Source organism: Oryctolagus cuniculus, chromosome X, assembly GCF_051225735.1.
Source record: "Oryctolagus cuniculus isolate XC-2025 breed Fujian yellow rabbit chromosome X, ASM5122573v1, whole genome shotgun sequence".
In the NCBI taxonomy this organism is placed as follows: Eukaryota; Metazoa; Chordata; class Mammalia; order Lagomorpha; family Leporidae; genus Oryctolagus; species Oryctolagus cuniculus.
In genome coordinates this window covers 70,608,223-70,626,810 of record NC_142888.1, presented here as the reverse complement: position 1 = coordinate 70,626,810, position 18,588 = coordinate 70,608,223, and the positions used below count along the sequence as shown (strand labels likewise).

The 18,588-nt window shown below is 37.6% G+C and overlaps 1 protein-coding gene across 6 annotated transcripts in view; it reads left to right on the top strand.

Annotated features, from left to right (window-relative positions):
• Positions 1-13,119: 13,119 nt before the first annotated feature.
• Positions 13,120-18,588, top strand: part of GPR174 (G protein-coupled receptor 174) — a 38,116-nt gene continuing 32,647 nt past the window's right edge. For 4 of the 6 annotated variants that reach the window (XM_089323883.1, XM_002720136.6, XM_089323882.1 and 1 more), the window contains exon 1: positions 13,120-14,024. The gene's annotated coding sequence lies outside the window, so the exon portion shown is untranslated. The remainder of the gene's footprint in view (positions 14,025-18,588) is intronic. The other 2 variants (XM_051827367.3, XM_070067074.2) reach the window with 1 other exon arrangement.

The window sequence follows — 18,588 nt, the reverse complement described above, 5'->3', positions numbered from 1 at the left end:
CTTGGGCCACTCTCCACTCCCCTCCCGGGCCACAGCAGAGAGCTGGACTGGAAGAGGAGCAACTGGGACTAGTATCCGGTGCCCCAACCAGGACTATAACCCGGGGTGCCGACGCCGCAGGCTGAGGATTAGCCAAGTGAGCCACAGCACAGGCAAACAATACTATTTTCAATAATGGAAACAAAGATCAGGTAGAAGAACAACAAAGAAATAAAATACATTAACAGTACTACCAAAGATATATATAAGAAATTCCTACAAACACCAGCAGCAATGTGCATGCTTTTCAGGTGGACATGGAATTTTTTTCTATGATAAACCTATGCTTAGCCGTAATACAAGCCACTATTACTTCAAAAGTATTAAAACCATAAAAACTATTTGGTTTGACTACAATGAAATCAAATTAGAAATGTACAATATAAAGAAATTTTATAAATTCACAAACAATACAAATTAATCAACAGACTTATATATAACCAATGGGTCAAAGGAAAAAACATTAAACAAATTAGAAAATATTTGGAGTTGAATGAAAAATGAAACAAAAACATTACCCCCACAACATATCAAAGCTTATGGTATGTTGCTAAAGCCAAGCTTAGAGGGAAATTTATGGCCATAAGAACCAGTATTAAAAAAAAAGAGTTCTCAACTTAATGTTCAAAACTATATTATTAAGACAAACATTACAACAAAACATTAAGGGAAACAAGAGAAAAACAAACCCTAAATTGGCAGGAGGAAGAAAGTTATACATATTGGGATGGAAATTAATGAAAGTGGATAGAAAAATAATAGAAATGAATAATGAAACCAAAAGTTGGTTCTTGGAAATTAAAATAACTATTGTCACCAAGAAAACCAAAAAGAAAAAAAAAATCCTCACACTAAAATCAGGAAATAGAGCTCATCACTCTTCTATTATGCAAATAAAAGGATTATAAAGGAATACTAGGAAAGATTTTATGTCAACAGATTGGAAATCTTGAATAAAGTGAAAAAAATTCCTTGAAAGACATAAATCATTGAACATATTAGGTAATAAATGAAAAGCTAAATAGACTTATACTCAAAATTTAGAAATAAATTAATAATTGTATTATTATCATCATCATCATTATCATTATCATCATTATCACAAGCAACAATAAAAACAACTTCCCACAAAGGAAAGCCTTGCACTAGTTGAATGCACTGATGAAACAAAACACACATTTAAAGAATAATTGATACCAATCCTTCTCAAACTTTTCCAAAAAATAGAAAACACTTCCCAATATACTCCATGAAGCCAGTATTATCCTGCATACAAAACCAGATAAAGCTTTCATAAGAAAACACAGACTAAAATCCTTTAAAAATATTAATGCAAAATGAATATATCAAATATAAAATGGATATTTAATTAACAAGTGTGATTTATCACACAATGCAAGGTTTTCTAACAGCCATAATTTAATCTGTGTTATACATTATACTAGTTAAAAGGAAGATGCATGATTATCTTAATAGACACAGAAAAATCTTTTGACAATATCCAAAACCCTATAATGATACAAATGTCCAATAAAATAGAAACAGAAGAAATTTACTCACCTTCTTTAAGAACATCTATGAAAAACCCACAGCTAATACCTCATTCACAATGAAAGTATGAGTGTTGTCTCCCGAAGATACAAAATAAGACTTGGATGAGAACTCTCACCACTTTTGAAAGTTTGAGACAAAGTTAATAGGAAGAAAAAGAAAGAAAAGTCATGCAAATTATAAAGTAGAATGTAAAACTATACACACAGATGATATAATTTTATCTAAAAACTCTAAAGAATCCAATAAAATGATTAGGACTAACAACAACTCTAATAGCTGGAACTAAGAAAAAAAGTTCAGCAAGATTGCAGCATATAAGGTCAACATACAAAAATATATTTCTGTATCCTAGCAATGAGTAACCTGAAAAATTAAATTACAAATATAAATTTGAGGAGATGGAGCAATACAGTGACTGAATAAGATCCTACCAATTTGAATGGATAATTACACAAATCTACCTTTAAGCAATTGGGGAAGCCATGTAAGTGACCATAGTGTCTTGTTTCAATATAATTAGAAAAGACACACTGAAAAAGGAAGGAAGGAAAGAGATACCCAACATGACCCCTCCACCAACTCCAACAGCACAACCCCTTGCCCGGGGGAGAGAGAGCGAGTTATATCCAGACTTTAGTACCAGGCCAAGTACTAGGTCCACTGTCCTGCAATCTAGTGCCAGGCAATGCCAGCATGGCCGTGTGACTCCTGCCCCCAGGACAGTACCTGCAAGACTGAGCCTCTGGTACTGCATCAGCCAAGTAGCTATGGTACTACCTTCACCATTCCTCCTACAATTTTGTAAGTACCGGAAAGTGGGGCAGGAAGGTGAGCCTGGGACTAGATGTTGCAGAGCACAAAGATATGAGGTGGCCTTATAAAGAAAGAAACTAAGCATAAAGCATTTCCTTTCTATCTCTTGAGCTTAGCCTTGAATCAAGAGGAACTTTGCTCAGTGGAGAAATGTAAGGAAGAAATCTTCAGTAGTTCTTACTCTAGTGTAACATCATAACAAAGTAGAAATTCATGAGTTGCCTGACACTTCAAAATAATGATTTTTTTTAAAAAAAGGATATGCTTATTTACGTGAAAGTTAGAGTTACAGAGAAAATGGGAGAGACAAAGAGACAAGGAGAGGGAGACACACATACAGAGATATCTTCCATCCACTGGTTCACTTGCCAGATGGCCGTAAGCCAGGAGCCAGGAGCTTCTTCCGGGTCTCCCATGTGTGAGGCATGGGCCCAAACACTTAGGCCATCTTCCACTGTTTTCCCAGGCCAATATCAGGGAGCTAGATTGGATGTATAGGAACTAGGACAATGATGGGATGCCCATTTGGGATGTTGGTGTCACAGGCAGTGATTTTAACCTCTACCCCACAATGTCCCTAAAATAATGACTTTAAGGAAAATTAGTGAGATACAGGAGACTAAAGACAAGACAATGCAACACCATCAGAAAGGTAATTCATGATACCAATGAGAAATTCAGCAAATGCACAGAGATCATAAAAAAGAGCTAATCAGAAACATTGGAGCTAAATAACTCACCGGATGAAACTAAAAATAGAATTCGAAGTCTCGGCAGTAGAAATGAAGAGACAGAAGGAAGAATTTCTGAGCTTGAAGACAAGTCTTTAGAAATAACCCAGTCAGATAGAAAAAAGGAAAATAATGAAAAGGAATGAAGAAAGGCTTCATAGTGAGCAAACATTTATCTTATTGGTGCTCCGGAAGGAGAAGATAAGAGAACAGGCATAGAAAACCTATTCAGTGACTTAATTGCTGAAAATTTTCCAAATATTTGGAAAGATATAAACATTGAAGTCCAGGAAGCATGAAGAACTTCTCAGAGATTTCACCAAGAAAGAAAGTTTCTGAGGTATATTATAGTCAATTATCAAAAACAGAAGACAGAAAATAGTAAAACAGCTAGAGAAAAGCATGAAGCCACTTATAAAATAATATAATTACTATTAGAAGAATCAGATTTGTCAGCTAAACACATCAAGAGAGAATGGGATGAAACATTCTAAGTCTGTAAAGAAGACAATCGTCATTCAAAAATACTGTAGCCTACACATCTATCTTTCTATTTTCTGTATTTTTGTTTTTGAAGAAACATGGGTATTACAAAGAAATTGCCAGTTATCAAAAATTATTTCATACCCTTAAAAATGAAAATAGATTTACTTTCTGATCTCAATTCCATTATTGGGCATATAGCCAGAGAAATGAAATACATACATCAAAGAGACATCCACACAGCCATGCTTATTTCAGCACTATCCATATTAGACAAATCATGGAATCAACTTAATTGTGCACTAATAGATGAAGGATACTACCTAGCATTCCATCTCTAGCCACTCAATTTCATGTCCTTTTCACATTTAAAATATATCCATTTTATCTCAACAGCTCCAGAAGCCTTAACTTACTACAGCATCAACTCTAAAGTCTAAAGTCCAAAGTTTCATCTAAATATCATCTAAATCAGATGAGTGAGACTCAAGACAGGCTTCATCGCCAAATTCTCCAGCTATAAACATGTGAAACCTATTAAATTATGTTCTTCTAAAATACAGTGGTGGAACAAGCACAGCATAGTCATTCTCATTCCAAAAGGGAAAAATGGAAAGGAAGAAAGGAAGAATAGGTCCCAAGCAAGTTCAAAATCCTGGTAAAGCCAATTCCAGTAGATCTTTAGGCATGAGAATAATCCTCTTTGGTTAGATGCTTCATTTGCTGGCCACTGAAAGATTATAGTTTCATCCCTGAATCTCCACTAGGAAGGAGGGTCATATCCTAAAATTTACCAGGCCTAGGATACCAGTGACACAACTCCAAGCAACCTCACCCCCATAGCTCTGGTTGAATTCTGTTTAGCTTTGTGAGCTATGTTTGAAGCCAAATAGTCAGCTGTGATGATCTTGGAATTGCACTCATGGTCATTCTTAACTTTTTTTTGAATAATACTGTATGTTTATGGCTCTTTGGTATAGTCCTGTAGGTTCTAAGATGTCTGACAGCTTTCCTTTTTATCTCATTTTCCCCATCTTGTTTAGTCCCAGGTGGCAGTGTTTCTGCTGGTATAAACTCCACCATATTCCTGGCTTCTATTGAGATGGCTGAGTAAGTCCCTGAGTTGCACCCATAATTTCTTTATCAAATGGTTGTTCAACTGCACACTTACCATTCTCATCAAAACAATTTTGTTACTTCTGGCAATATGGAGACACTGATAATTTGCCAAATATACAAGTTCTTCTGGTTCCTTTTTGCCTAACAGTTTCTTCTTCAACTCACCTCTCTTCTCTTGTATTTAACTGTAAGCGTAAAGAACACTCAAGCCATACCTTTGCTTAGAAATCTCCTCTGCTAAATATCCAATTTGACCATTGACAAATTCTACCTCTCACAAAACACTAGAAAAAAATTCATCCATGTTGATCACTTTATAATAAGAATTCTCCTTGTTCATTTTCCAATAATTTAGTCTTTATTTCCATCTAAGACCAAATCAGAATCACTTTTGATATTCACATTCCTAGTGTGATTTTAAGCAATTCTCTCAAGTAGTTGAATGCTATGTGCTCTATTATCTTCATGTATGAAGATAGTATAGCAATCTGATCTATCTTTCAGGGATAGTGAGAGTACATCTTGTCACTACTTATGGAAAATCTGCCATAAGATTTGGCTTGGAGATCTCAGTCAGAGGAAATAATGGAGAAGATATGAGGAGAAACACATTTATCCTTCCATTATTTGAGTACATGGATCCAGAAATGCCCAGAGCTCTAGAATTTTTAGGTATGTGAGTGAAGACATTACCAAAAACCCCAAAATCCAGTTTCAAAGCTGGCATTGTGGCTCAGCCAGTTAAGTCACTGCCTGAAACACCAGCATCCCACGTTGGAGCACTGGTTTGAGTCCTGGATATTCCACTTTGAATTCAGTGTTCTGCTAATGTGCCTGGACTAGCAACAGATAATGACCCAAGTACTTGGGCCCCTGCCACCCACGTAGGAGACCTGGATGGAGTTCCAGACTCCTGGCTTTGCCTGGTTACTGTGGTAATTTGGGGAGTGAACCAGCAGATCAAAGACCTCTCTCTCTCTCTCTGCCTTTCAAATAAAAAGAAAATAAATTTTAAAATAATCCAATTTGAGTGGAGCTTCAGTCACTTGCATAAAAAGTATCCTGACTAAACCATCTGGGGTGAGGCAACGGACAATTGGATTAATCTGATGACAATCCCCAAGGTTTAGAGTATCTACTCTTGCCTTCTTCACCCGAGACGTATAGAAGTCAGAGGGGAAACAATAAAAGACATAAGGCCAAGAAAGGGGAAAATGGCTTGGAATTCCTCTATTGGGAATCTGATTAATTACTTGAGAGGGTGCATTGTATTTTGGAATGTGAGACCAGAGACTCGGCTATTTTATACCTAGGCACAACTGGAACATATTAGTCATTACTATGTCACTTTCATCTTGCTGTGCTAATAGAGAAGAGTTGGTGCAATGCCTGTTCACATTTAGTCGAAGCTTCAGAGGAGCTGGAGAACAGATCATTTTTAATAAACAATGGCAAGCAAAAAATAAAAAGGCAATAATTAATGAATGATTTTGGTAGATTTGATCTAACACAAACAAGAAAACAGGTCAATATCAAAGATGTAATTTATTGCTGAATATAATTTCCAAAGCAAAACAACTAGGAGAATGAGTCTCAAACATATAGGCACAATCCAGATTTCAAAGATGGAGACAGGCAGTGTGGCACAGGAAACCTGAACAGCCTAATTAAGAAGAAATACAAATATCCAATTTGGGTGTAGATATTCTACCCTGCCAGAGAGTTTCAAATTAATTTTCTAATATCCAGTCAAAAGGGGCTTCAGTAAGCTATTGGTATTAGCAGGGAGCCATGGAACCAATTCAGGCCAAATCTCTAAGCCAAGGAATAATTTCTTCCTACTGATCATTCTGTGTTTTCTACAGCACAGGTCACAAGTAAAAATGCAGAATACACCCATAATAAAGCACTTCACCTCCAACATCCCAGAAAAGAATCTTTATAATCTACTGAGCCTTTAAGTCAGAGCTGGGGTACTAAGCAGAAAATAACCAACATGGCTTACAGCTAGCCCTATCTCCTTGCGCCCCCCCCCCCAAATATCTGTCTCATTTCAGAGTTCTGCACAGATACAGAGAATATTGCCAATTAGCCTCTAATTCTTCACGCTCACCAAAACCAGAATATTCACTATCTCCACAGTTAATCTGTAATTCTTCCTTTCTGCTAAATTGTCAGATTTTTGTATTCTTTTTATACATAGCACTTAATATCTTCATTATAATTCCTCCTATAATATCTTTTTGTCTCCCCATAAAAATGTATAATGCCAGGACCAGAGATTCTTGAGTTGGCAAGATTCCATCAGAAGCAGAGACAATTCCTAAAGAAACAGGCATTTCAATATGAGTATTGCAGATATGGCTTTAGGGGATTTTACATTGTAAGAATATTCATATTCTTAATTCTATTTGGCTTAAGCTAAAGTTCAAGAGTTTTCTATTAGACTGTTACTATGAAGTTAGATGGCTTACTAGTGTCCTAAGAGGTATTAGCAGGTCAATTTTGATTTTAAGTAATTCCTTAAATGGATCCTTTATTTTCCTACCAAAGCCAACCTCCTTCACAAGCTGCAGTGAAAAAGAGTTGACCAGTCTTTCCTCCCACTGAAAATCTAAACTGAGTCCCCCAACACTCATTCTAACACTTTCTAGGTGGGATTCCTCTACTACCACATCTGGAAATACTTGTGTTCTTCTCTCTCTCTCTCTCTCTCTCTCTATATATATATATATATATATACACACATATATACATACATACACACACACACACACACACATATATATATATATATATATATATCTTCTATGTGTTGCAGCTAGTGTAAAGACATATGGCCCCAGGTTTAGTCAATCAGATAAATCATCATACTTGGAAGAAAGTAATATGAGGCAGGAGTCATGTGGAAAGGTTGGATCTTTTGGAAAGAATTAAACCCAAAGCATTTTTAGAAAACCTGGGCAAAGCCTCATCTCCAGTTCCTAATGTCACATGTATTGAGTGGTGAATGGTGACCATGCTACTGTTTCTACTAGAATATTCCTATGATGTGTCTGGGCATTGCTCTTGCCCAAATTGTCCCTGTCTGTGTGGCATTTAGGCCCAGTTATTTGTCTCCTGGAGATTCAGTGGTTTATCTAAGTAATCTTCAATTAATCTTCTTTGGATAATGCAAATAATTCTGAACAAATATTGAGAAATTGTGTCCTAGTCTGGGCTTTTTCATTTCCTAGCTGTGAGAATATGAGTAATTCCCCTCCCCTTTCTGGGCCTTCATTACCCAAGCAGAAAAATTAAGTCAGTGAGTTTTAAACTCTTGGGGTCATAAATTATTAAAGAATTTATGACAGCTATGGAAATTTTTGCTAGTAAAATACATACAGAGAACCATATACATACATGTAACATGAACACAAATATAAAAACACTCAAAAATTATGTAACTTAAAATTACATTAAGTACCATGGTTACAGCACTGGTGATCAACATTTTCTTTCTTTTTACCACTTCCCCTCGCCTGCCTTTACTCAGATCTGAAAATCCAACACGAGCCTATATCCAACACACTGGGCATCAACTTCATCACCCATAATAACTCTGAGGAAACACCAAGGAAAAATAGAGGAGAGGATGCGCCATCCCTCAAATTATTTCCTGAGTTCATCCTGTTTAACTATGTCATATTGGACCAAATTGCAACTCACAGGCCTTCAATTTCATTACCTGTAAAAAGAGGAAGTTGGACAGATCAGCGGTTTGTAACTATTTGGGGAATTATTATCTGAAAGCCCTTACTGCTGGTTTCTTCCTGTCAGGTTGCACTTCCTGATCCAGACAAAGGTGGCAATACTTTGTTAAACCAGTGGTTCTTAAATTTGTTTTGTCCAGACTGTGAAACTTCTCCTAAGAAAATACACAGATGAATACACATAGAAAATTCCGTAAATGCTTTCAGAGATTACAAGACATGAAGTCTATGAATGACCCACTAGTAAAAACCCATGCTCAGGGCTGGCACTTTGGCATAATGAGTAAAGCCCCTCCAAACAATTTACTGCTACAAAAAGGACACAAAAATGGGAAGAGCCAAAAAGAACACATCTGAAAATATCACTTTTCAAATAGTGGCAGGCATGTGGGTGGACTTTAGGGAGGTATAACACTTGCATTGAGTATTGTACTGTGTGTGATAGGTGATAGGTAACCTTTCAATCTGGGTATGGATAAGGGTATTTCTTTCTCTGTTAGAGCCTTGTCCCCATGTATATACACGAACACCAGCCATGTAAAGTGACATTTGTGGATACTTGTTGAATATTCTATCACCAAGGGCATGCTACAGTAGAAAGATTCTATAATGGGTTATTGCTGATTATAAGGACTTAATGTCAAATAACAAAACAACTCTTGACTTTGATACTGTTTTGACCATCTAAATACAAATAGCACCCTTTTGCTTTGTGCCATTCGGTACCACTGTCATTCTGAAAGCTAGTGCTTATTTGCACTTTATATTGTGGTTTTCAGTGTAATGTTCTCTGGAAATTTTTCTATAAAATTAGGTTTCTGTCATATCTCAAATTTGTCAAACATATGACACCATAGTTATATATATTTTGATATTATGTTTTAGACCATTTACCTTTTCCATTATTTTCTAGACAAATAATGAGAATTAAAATTAACACATATACTTTGTTACATTCATTTGGAAAGTGAGTATAATCTTGAGTACACTGTCATTTTGTGATTGGTTGCTGGACTATTCCCACTTTATGTTTACATGTGTACATCAGACATAGAGAGGGAGAGAGAGAGAGAGAGAGATTGATTTTTCCATCCACTGATTCACTCCTCTAAGTTCCTGCATCAGTCTGGGCTAGAGCCGGCTAAGTCAGCAGCCCAGCAATTGATCTTTGTCTCCTATGTAGGTAATAGGGACCCAAGTACTTGAACTGACTCCCAAGTTGCACATTAGCAGGAATCTGGAGTTGGAAACAGAGCTGGGCTTTAAGCCCACATTTCAAGTGGCATCTTAAATCACCATGCCAAATTATTGCTCTATAAATTCTTATTTATTATATGCTTATTTATGATGGTTAATAGAATTAAGTTCTTAAAAAGGTTTATTTATTTATTTGAAAAGCAGAATTAGAAGAAGAAGGATGAAGAAAGAGGGAGAGGGAAAGGGAGAGGGAGACGGAGAGAGAGAGAGAGAGAGAGAGAGAGAGATTGATTTTCTATCCCTTGGCTTACTCACCAAATGGCTGCAACAGCTGGGGCTGGGCCAGGCCAAAGCCAGGAGCCCAGAACTCCATCTGGGTCATCAATGTGGGTGCAATGGCCCAAGAACTTGAGCCATTTTTCGTCTGCTCTCCCAGGTACATTAGCAGGGGAGCTAGATCAGAAATGGAGCAGCCAGGACTTGAACTGGTGCCCATATGGTGTGACAGTGTTCCAGGTTGTAGCTTAACCTGCTGAGCCACAAACAAGCCCCACAATTAAGTTTTACTGTTGCACCTTACTAATAGATACCACTACTAGCTGAAAATTGGCAAGGATGTCCTCTGGCTTGAAACAATCTTAATTACAAAACTTCAGGTCAATATTCAGTGTTTCTTGACTCTTAAAGTTTTGTAGCTTGGGGAAAATTACTTAGCATCCCTAAACATGTATTTTCAAGTGTACAATGTGAACAAAACATTTCCCAAACACAGGGTTGTTTTGATGAGTACATTAGATAACAAACGTTAAATATTTAGCACAGTTCCTGGCTGATTGCCAGCTCTCAAGTTGTAAAATAATTTCCCCTCCACAAACAAAAAAAGTAATTCAATTACAGAAAGAATGGGCATAATTTATACTTTAACTTAACTCCCTCTCAAAATAATTTGGATAACCAATTTTTAAAAGGCATTTTAATCCATTAACCACAGCACTCTGCTGTTTTATTGATGATATGTTTACTGTGCTAGTGCATGGCGACATGTACAGCACATTTCTGTTCATAGAGTGCAAAACAAAGGCTAGTTATGACTAAGTCACAATCAGTATCAAAGATGAAAATACGGACAGTTTTGGAATGAAATAACCATTTAAAATTGCAAGCTTGATAGTATGGATATGTTTGGAAGAACTGCTTTAATCCACCATATCTTTTAATGTTTTATGTGCAGCATAGCCAAGAAGCTAAGGTAAAATAGTAATTCTAGAATCATGAGGTAAGCATTTGATGATAAAGAAACATTTATTAAAAAGAAAATTCTCTATTGAAAGAAATAACAAAAGCTCAAAACTTTCCTTTACTTCTGTTTTAGTATATTTTAAATTTCAGAATTACAACATAGAGGAAAGATAAAAGAATGATATGGGTCGCTATTCTTAATTTGAGTGATCCTGACCTTTTTCTTTTTTAAGTAGATCTAAGTGAGTCAAAATGTCCACCCCTCAAGGAACAGCCAATAGAGCTTAACTTTAGAGTCCATTTGATATGTGACCTTTCCTCTGTAACTAAACAAGACAAAGCCTTGGCACAGATAATGTAACTGCAAATAAATCACCCATTTCATAGATGCCATTAGGCATTGGCCAGATGGAGATAATTTTGGTTAAGATATTGTCTTAAGAATTTAGAAAACAGGTTTCAGTTCTCATGTTTATAATTAATTTACCATGAGCCTTGAATCTCTTACTGTCTTCATTTTGAAAATAAGAATATGGTCTAATTCATCACTCATATTTCCTTCAGTCCTGATATGCTATTGTTTGATCAATTGTGGTGAAATGTGAGAGGTTCCTACAAGGGCATTCCTTTAGTTTTAATCAGGCTATAATTATTTGACCTAAATAGGAAATAAGTACAGTAGAGCTCAGGAAATTTCATCACTGACTGTTTTATTTCAAGATGCATGTAGTTCCTATGTGCTCTATTCAAGCTGAAAATTTGGAAGATGTAATATGTCTGCATCCACCTAATGCTTATTTGGTGAAGGCAAGTAGGGAGCAAATGAAGATACAGAGAGATGAGCCATTCAAAGTAGCAAGATCTATGTTTTTTTTTTTTTAATTTATTTGACAGGTAGAGATATAGACAGTGAGAGAGAGAGAGAGAGCGAGAGAGAGAGAGAGAGAGAGAAATGTCTTCCTTCAAGATCTATGGTTTTAAGAAATCCATTCTCTCCTGGAAGATTCACCTGCCTTCCATACTGAAAATCTATCCCTTACTTCAATCCTCCATGATGCTTGCCTTCCTGTTTGAAATTGTATAGCATTAGATGACATTCTTAGCCCCTTATTACATGCACATTTCTTTATATCTGAAGTACTTGTCTTATCTGCTTAACTAGATTCAAGAAAACTGAGCATGGCATCCTATCTTTCCCTTCCTACTCTTTGTCTTCCGTCTCCCCTGTCAGCTGTATTTAATCCACTGCTTTGCATTTAGCAGTTATTCATTAGATATTTTCTGACCAGAGCTTAGCCTATGCAATGGGAGAGAGCACCAAAATAAACTCTAGACACACCAAAACCAAGTAGACAAGATTATTTAAATAAACAAATTGTTACCTATGTCATCTGCTAGAGCCCAGTCTACAGATAGAAAGGCAAAGGAGGAATACTATATTTTGGTCTGCTGTCAACATACCTGGCCTAACAGGAATTTAGATTCATTTACTCTGTTTCTACTTTTACTGTTTCCTACTTTCTCAAGATCATCCTCAGTATAGTTAGCCTAAGAAAAAAGCTTTAATGGTTGCTTTCGGCAGTTCAATTTTCCCATCCTTGAATATCTTCAGTTTTCTTTTATATCCCATTCGTACCATGTACTCCTACCTTTCCAGCTCTTATAAACTCCTTCACTTCTTAGTTTTTAAGCAGGTATATTTATTTCTAAGAGTACAAGGATTTCAAAATCAAAACTTCAGGAAGAAAGCAATGCCTACCAGAGGACTAGTGTTATTGGAACAGTGGGAGGGATATTTTTTTGAGGCAAAGAGCGATCAGGTACTGCCTGTAATATACCACCCACTGGTAATGTCTTTGTATTAATTTGGACCTGCACTAGTGTTATATCTTTTTCCTGTATGTCTCATGTAAAAGTTGATTTGCTCTGATCTAGAGCTACTATTCAAATCCTGGGGTTTTCTTCCACCTGCTCCCTGTATTGTGGCTGTGGGGTGGGGAGTGTCAGGTGCCTAACACAGTGTGATGGTCTCTAAGGCTTCTGGGCTCAGGGACTCCTTAGAACATCTTCTTTAAGAACTTGCGGCTGAGTCTTGGCTACAGGAAATCCGTCTCTTTTCACCCAACCCACCCTACCCAAGATAAGGAAATGTGATCTTACCTATACTTCCTGGTTACAGGGACCCTTAAGGCAATGCAGGGTGGGTAAACAGAAAGTGCAAGGTGAATTATAGCTCCAAATTCCTCTTAAGAAGTGGGGCATTTGTTTCCATGTCAGCATTTCAGAGGCTTGTGAATTCAAGACTCCTCTAAGCCGAGGTCATCCCCACCCTGACGTCCCCTATTTGGAGTTAGTTAGGGGATGTCATTAGACAGAGAAGTGTCCACTTTGAAACCTGAACACAACTGAAGGCTGTGAGAAAGAATCATACAGAAGACTGAAGTGTTCTACTGTCTGTGGAAGGGGCCAGAGAGCATCTAGCATCAGCAAAGGACCTCAAAAGCAAGTAGGCTGTGTGTTAGCACAAACTCAAAGCTGAGTGCAACCACAGAATTGGAAGACAATGCACTGTGGCCCTATAAATAGAAAGGAGAGTTTCTTTTGCTAAGTGAGAAGCTTTGCCGGCTCTATGTACAGCCTATAGTGTAACCCTGCATCATTAATCAGAGAGAGAGAGAGAGAGCAAGAGAGAGAGAGAACGCTGCCCCCTGGAATACGGAAATATTCAGTGTGCACGGAGTGTCTTGCATATTTCACTCTGACATCTTACTACCATGTTTTTCAACATGGTAGTGGTTAGGTAATCCGGAGAAATTAATTTCTTTTCTTTCTTTAGCTTTCACCATTCTTTTTTTTGCTTACTTTTTACTATTTTCTCCCTTCCTCCCTCCCATCATCCTCTTCCCTTCTTTCTTTCGTTCTTTCTTCTTCTCTTTTCTCTTTCTCCCCTATTTTTCTGGCAGTGAAGTAAGATTGGATTGGTTGTTCTCAGAACAGAGTGCTGGAATTGATGCACACATCACTAGCGTCCTTGTTGGAGTGGCTGTTGCTTGAATTCTTTGGCGATCCCTGGAGAAAACAGAAAGAAAGTGAAACGGTAGGCTCCAATTTTTAAAAGCATAATTAGTTCTCACTTGTGCCTTTCACTGTTACTATCTAGAATTGGACTCTTTATACCAGATTCTGGATAACCTGTCAGATATAAGGGTGATTATGGACCATCCTCACATGTCATTTCCTTGGTATTTGCACAAACAAAAATAATTCTATGGTTGGCTGCTTGAGGTGGGAGGGGGAGGTAACTTTGAACTTGGGGAAATGTAAGTTTGACATGGAGAGATTTTTACAATGCGTTTTGCTTGATTGATAGTCAATAAAATAGCCTTTGTAATTTAACCTGCTGCATTAAGTAAAGCTACTCACGTGTATGTACAGGGTGATTTTTATCTACTCTTTACCATAATTCTTTGGAGATGCTATTTTTATCTGTCAAGTGATTAAAATGGATAACTTTGTGTCCTTTTCAAAATAACTATGATTTTAAAACTGAGAACTATAATACTCATAATTTTTACCACCACAAATATATCCTCCTATCATCTTGTATAAGTTACATATTTTTACTTTAAAAGTGAATTTTTCTTGTAACTAATGATAGCTTGTTGAGAGTCTGCTTTCAAAAAGGAAGCAGTCTGGTAAATAGCACATTTGTGAGAGAGAGGGGAAATAAGAAAAACAGGCACAGTTCCTCTGTTTTTCATGGATAAGCTGTGTCTATCAGAGTAAGTAATCAGTACATTAAAGAAATCAACAATGAACAAATTGATTTTGAATCAAATTTACATTTCTAGATACTCATAATTGACTTAAATTATTTTGATAAAATGCAAGTGAAATTGTTTTCTGGCTTGCGTGATGGTTCTCTTTTGTGCTCAAAGAGAAAATATTTAGAAAGGTGCATTCTCACTTTAAATCAAATGGCGAGGTTATCAGAGGCATGTAACTGTTAGGAGCTGCATTGAGAGACTGAAAGAAAGGAAAAGATGGATTTTCATTTGAGATAAGGGCAAGAATGGGAGGGATGCAGTATATTATGACCCAGGATTAAATCTCAAGTAACTTCCCTGCTCCTTTCTCTGCTATCAACTGTAGTTTGCACAGACTTTATTTTTACTGCTCTAATTTTTCCAGGAAAGAAAAAATTGTAACTTTATTCAAAAAGCAGGTCCGTATATTTTAGAGAGCTTCAGATCATTCAACATGGAGTAGTCTTTTCTTTTAGCTGCAGTAAATGTCAGCTATGGAGGCAAAGACATTGATTTTATAGATGGAATTCAAGTTCCTGGTCCAGGGAAAGATACTACCAGCCAAACTGGCAAATATTTGGATCACACAAAAAAGTCATTCTCCAAGAAATTTGTCTGAATGGGAGTATATTTGTAATTACAGAAAATGTGCTTTGAACTTGTGAACACACGTGGTGCTCTGCCTTGCTGTGTTTGTAGTAATAGTTTTGTGAGACAGGAACCACCCAGTGTATCTATTCTGTTGAGGTCAGCGTAAGGTGGTGTTGGATATTGTGAAGGTGAATAAAAACAAAGTGGAGCACTGACCGAATTTCACCTGAAGACCTTTAGGAATGAACGAACACTATGGTATTCTTTTGCAATGACATGGAGGGGAAAAGGAAACACACTTTCTGTCCTCTTACCAGCATTTTTGGCACCACCCAGATACCCAGGACCAGAAAGGGAATTTGACTCTTTTTCCTGACCTCTACACAATCCTGAGAGGAGGGGCCATAGATGGTCCTGCTTCCTTTGCTCATTAAAGTGATCTCCTCAAGGCCTTCCTTTCATGTCATAGCTGTCACGAATCAGTCTCCAGATTCCTAGTAGAATAAGAAGTTATCAGAAACAGATTCAAATCTTGTCACTTACAGGAGCAATGGCAAACATCTGATACTGTTTTAGGCTTTGGGAGGTGACATTGGTTGACAATTTACATTACAGTCAGAAAATCTAAGGCTCAGAGAGTAGAAGTTATTGGGCCAAGTACTTCTGTGAGTCAGTGAGCAGAGAAAAGGCTGGAACCTAGGTCTGCTGACTCCCCGTCCAGTGTTTGTTTCACCTCTCCCTGGTACCTAACAAGGCTTGTGGATTAAGAGGCATGAATTATTCATTGGAAAATATTAAAAGATGTCATTATGAAATCACTCAGGAAACTCTCAGGACCAGGGTACATATCAAGATTCTCAGAGGGGATCTTATTATTATAGCAGGTCTTGATTTACTGGGCTTTACCATTGTAAGAAAAGGAAAGAATTATTTCTGCTGTACCATAAGAAGAATTCCATAATTCAAATGAATATTCACTAAGTTCTGTAATACAATATCAAGACAAAGTTAACCAAATGCAGGATGCTTACAGGCTATATCAAGTGATAGTTAGGGCAACAACTTGACCAACTCAGAAGACAAGAGATGATACACAGGAAGTCTTGAGGTCTAAGAGCTGCCATCTTTCAGAAAAGAGTCATGATCTCAGGGCAGCTCCCTGACAAAATAGTCATGAAGTGTTTCATCAGCTAAAGACAAATTGTGAGGAAGCTAAGTACAGGAATTGGTGGTTTGTGAATCCTGAAGGGGGTGCAGTAGTTAGGAGCTTGGCTATTACTGATGATTATCATATAATCAGGTGTTACCTGGGCTTTGAAAATCAAAATGGGCTCGCTTGGTGTAGGTTGCAGAAGACAATCAAGGGAAGAGTGTGTTTCCAAGACATCACTTTCATTTGCAGCTACAGATGCATTCTCATCATACAGGAACCAAGATGTAGACAGAGTTGCTGAAAAATAACCCAAAGTGCAAAATAATAACCAAAATCAAGTCTGTACAGACTCTGGAAATGTGGATGGGGCAGGAACTTCAATAACATTAGTGATCTAATGAGGAAACCACAGTTTAAAGTATTTATACTATCTGTTCCATGGGTTATATAGAAGCACAGACTGTGCCCAGAGCAGGAGTGCAGGCTACCAGCCCAGGCTCAGCTGTACCTTGGACATGATAATGACTGTCTCATCAGCGACCTAAAATATATGCAAATATCTGCCACCAAATCAAAAGCCTCTCAACCCCTTTATTACTTCCTGACAATATATTAGTTTCCTACAAAAGCTTCAGTTTTAAGGTCACATCATTTGTGGCAGACAATAACAAGGTTTTCTCCACATTCGCAAGCAAAAGACAGAAGACTTTAATACTGTTATGATTATTTAGCTAAAATTGTTTCCACCTTTAGTTGGCAGATCAGTTTCAAGTACTTCTTATAAATTAATCATGTGTCATATTTCTTATAAGCAAGAATATTCTAAGTATCTACTGTATTTGAAATATCAGGGGCTGGCACAGTGGCTCACTTGGTTAATCTTCCGCCTGCGGTGCCAGCATTCCATATGGGTGTGGGTTCTAGTCCCGGTTGCTCCTGTTCCAGTCCAGCTCTCTGCTGTAGCCCAGGAAAGCAGTGGAGGATGGCCCAAGTGCTTGGGCCCCTGCACCCCCATGGGAGACCAGGAGGAAGCACCTGGCTCCTGGCTTCGGATAGGCATAGCTCCAGCCATGGCGGCCATTTGGGGAGTGAACCAATGGAAGGAAGACTTTTCTCTCTGTCTCTCTCTCTATCTGTCAAATAAATTAAAAAAAAAGAAATATCAGACCAAATGGTGTACTGAAATATGAACAACATGTAGGAATCACACAGATTTATTATTTATCATATATAATTTCACAATTAAATATCATCACCAAGTTAATTATGAGAAGATGAAGTACACAGAGGGGAGTTTTAAAGATCTATATTTAATTTTAATCTATACTTTACTGACCTATATTAATTTTTATACTGAAAGTCTTCCTCAGTTAATCTTCTAAAGACTTATTTCCTTAACTTCTCTCCTCATATTCCCATGATAGGAGCATCTTGCTTTTATATACTTGGGACCAGGTTTTACTCTGATCTGTTTTTGGTTTTGCCTTTTTCCCATTCAGTTCTACAGTCTCCTAATTCGGAAGGTATCAACACACTTCTCTCTCTTCCGGGGAAGCTAGGGTTAAAACTAGGTGGTACAGGCTGGCACCGCAGCTCACTAGGCTAATCCTCCACCTGCAGTGCTGGCACCCCGAGTTCTAGTCCCGGTTGGGGCACCGGATTCTGTCCCAGTTGCTCCTCTTCCAGTTCAGCTCTCTGCTGTGGCCCAGGAAGGCAGTGGAGGATGGCCCAAGTGCTTGGGCCCTGCACCCGCATGGGAGACCAGAAGGAAGCACCTGGCTCCTGGCTTCGGATCTGTGCAGCGCACTGGCCATAGAGGCCATTTGGGGAGTGAACCAGCGGAAAAGGAAGACCTTTCTCTCTGTCTCTGTCTCTCTCACTGTCTAACTTTGCCTGTGCCAAAAAAAAAAAAAAAACGAAAACAAACAAACAAACAAAAAAAAACCCTAGGTGGAGGTGGTACTGAATTGTGAATACCTCATAAAATTAATTCTACCAATAAAGGATAGTTCAGTCACTTAATCTTGCATTGGTCCCTTTGAAGAAGAACCAGAGGACAGTAGAAACACCTGGTTTTGTTACCAAAAAGCAGGCACAGTCCATGACAAGGT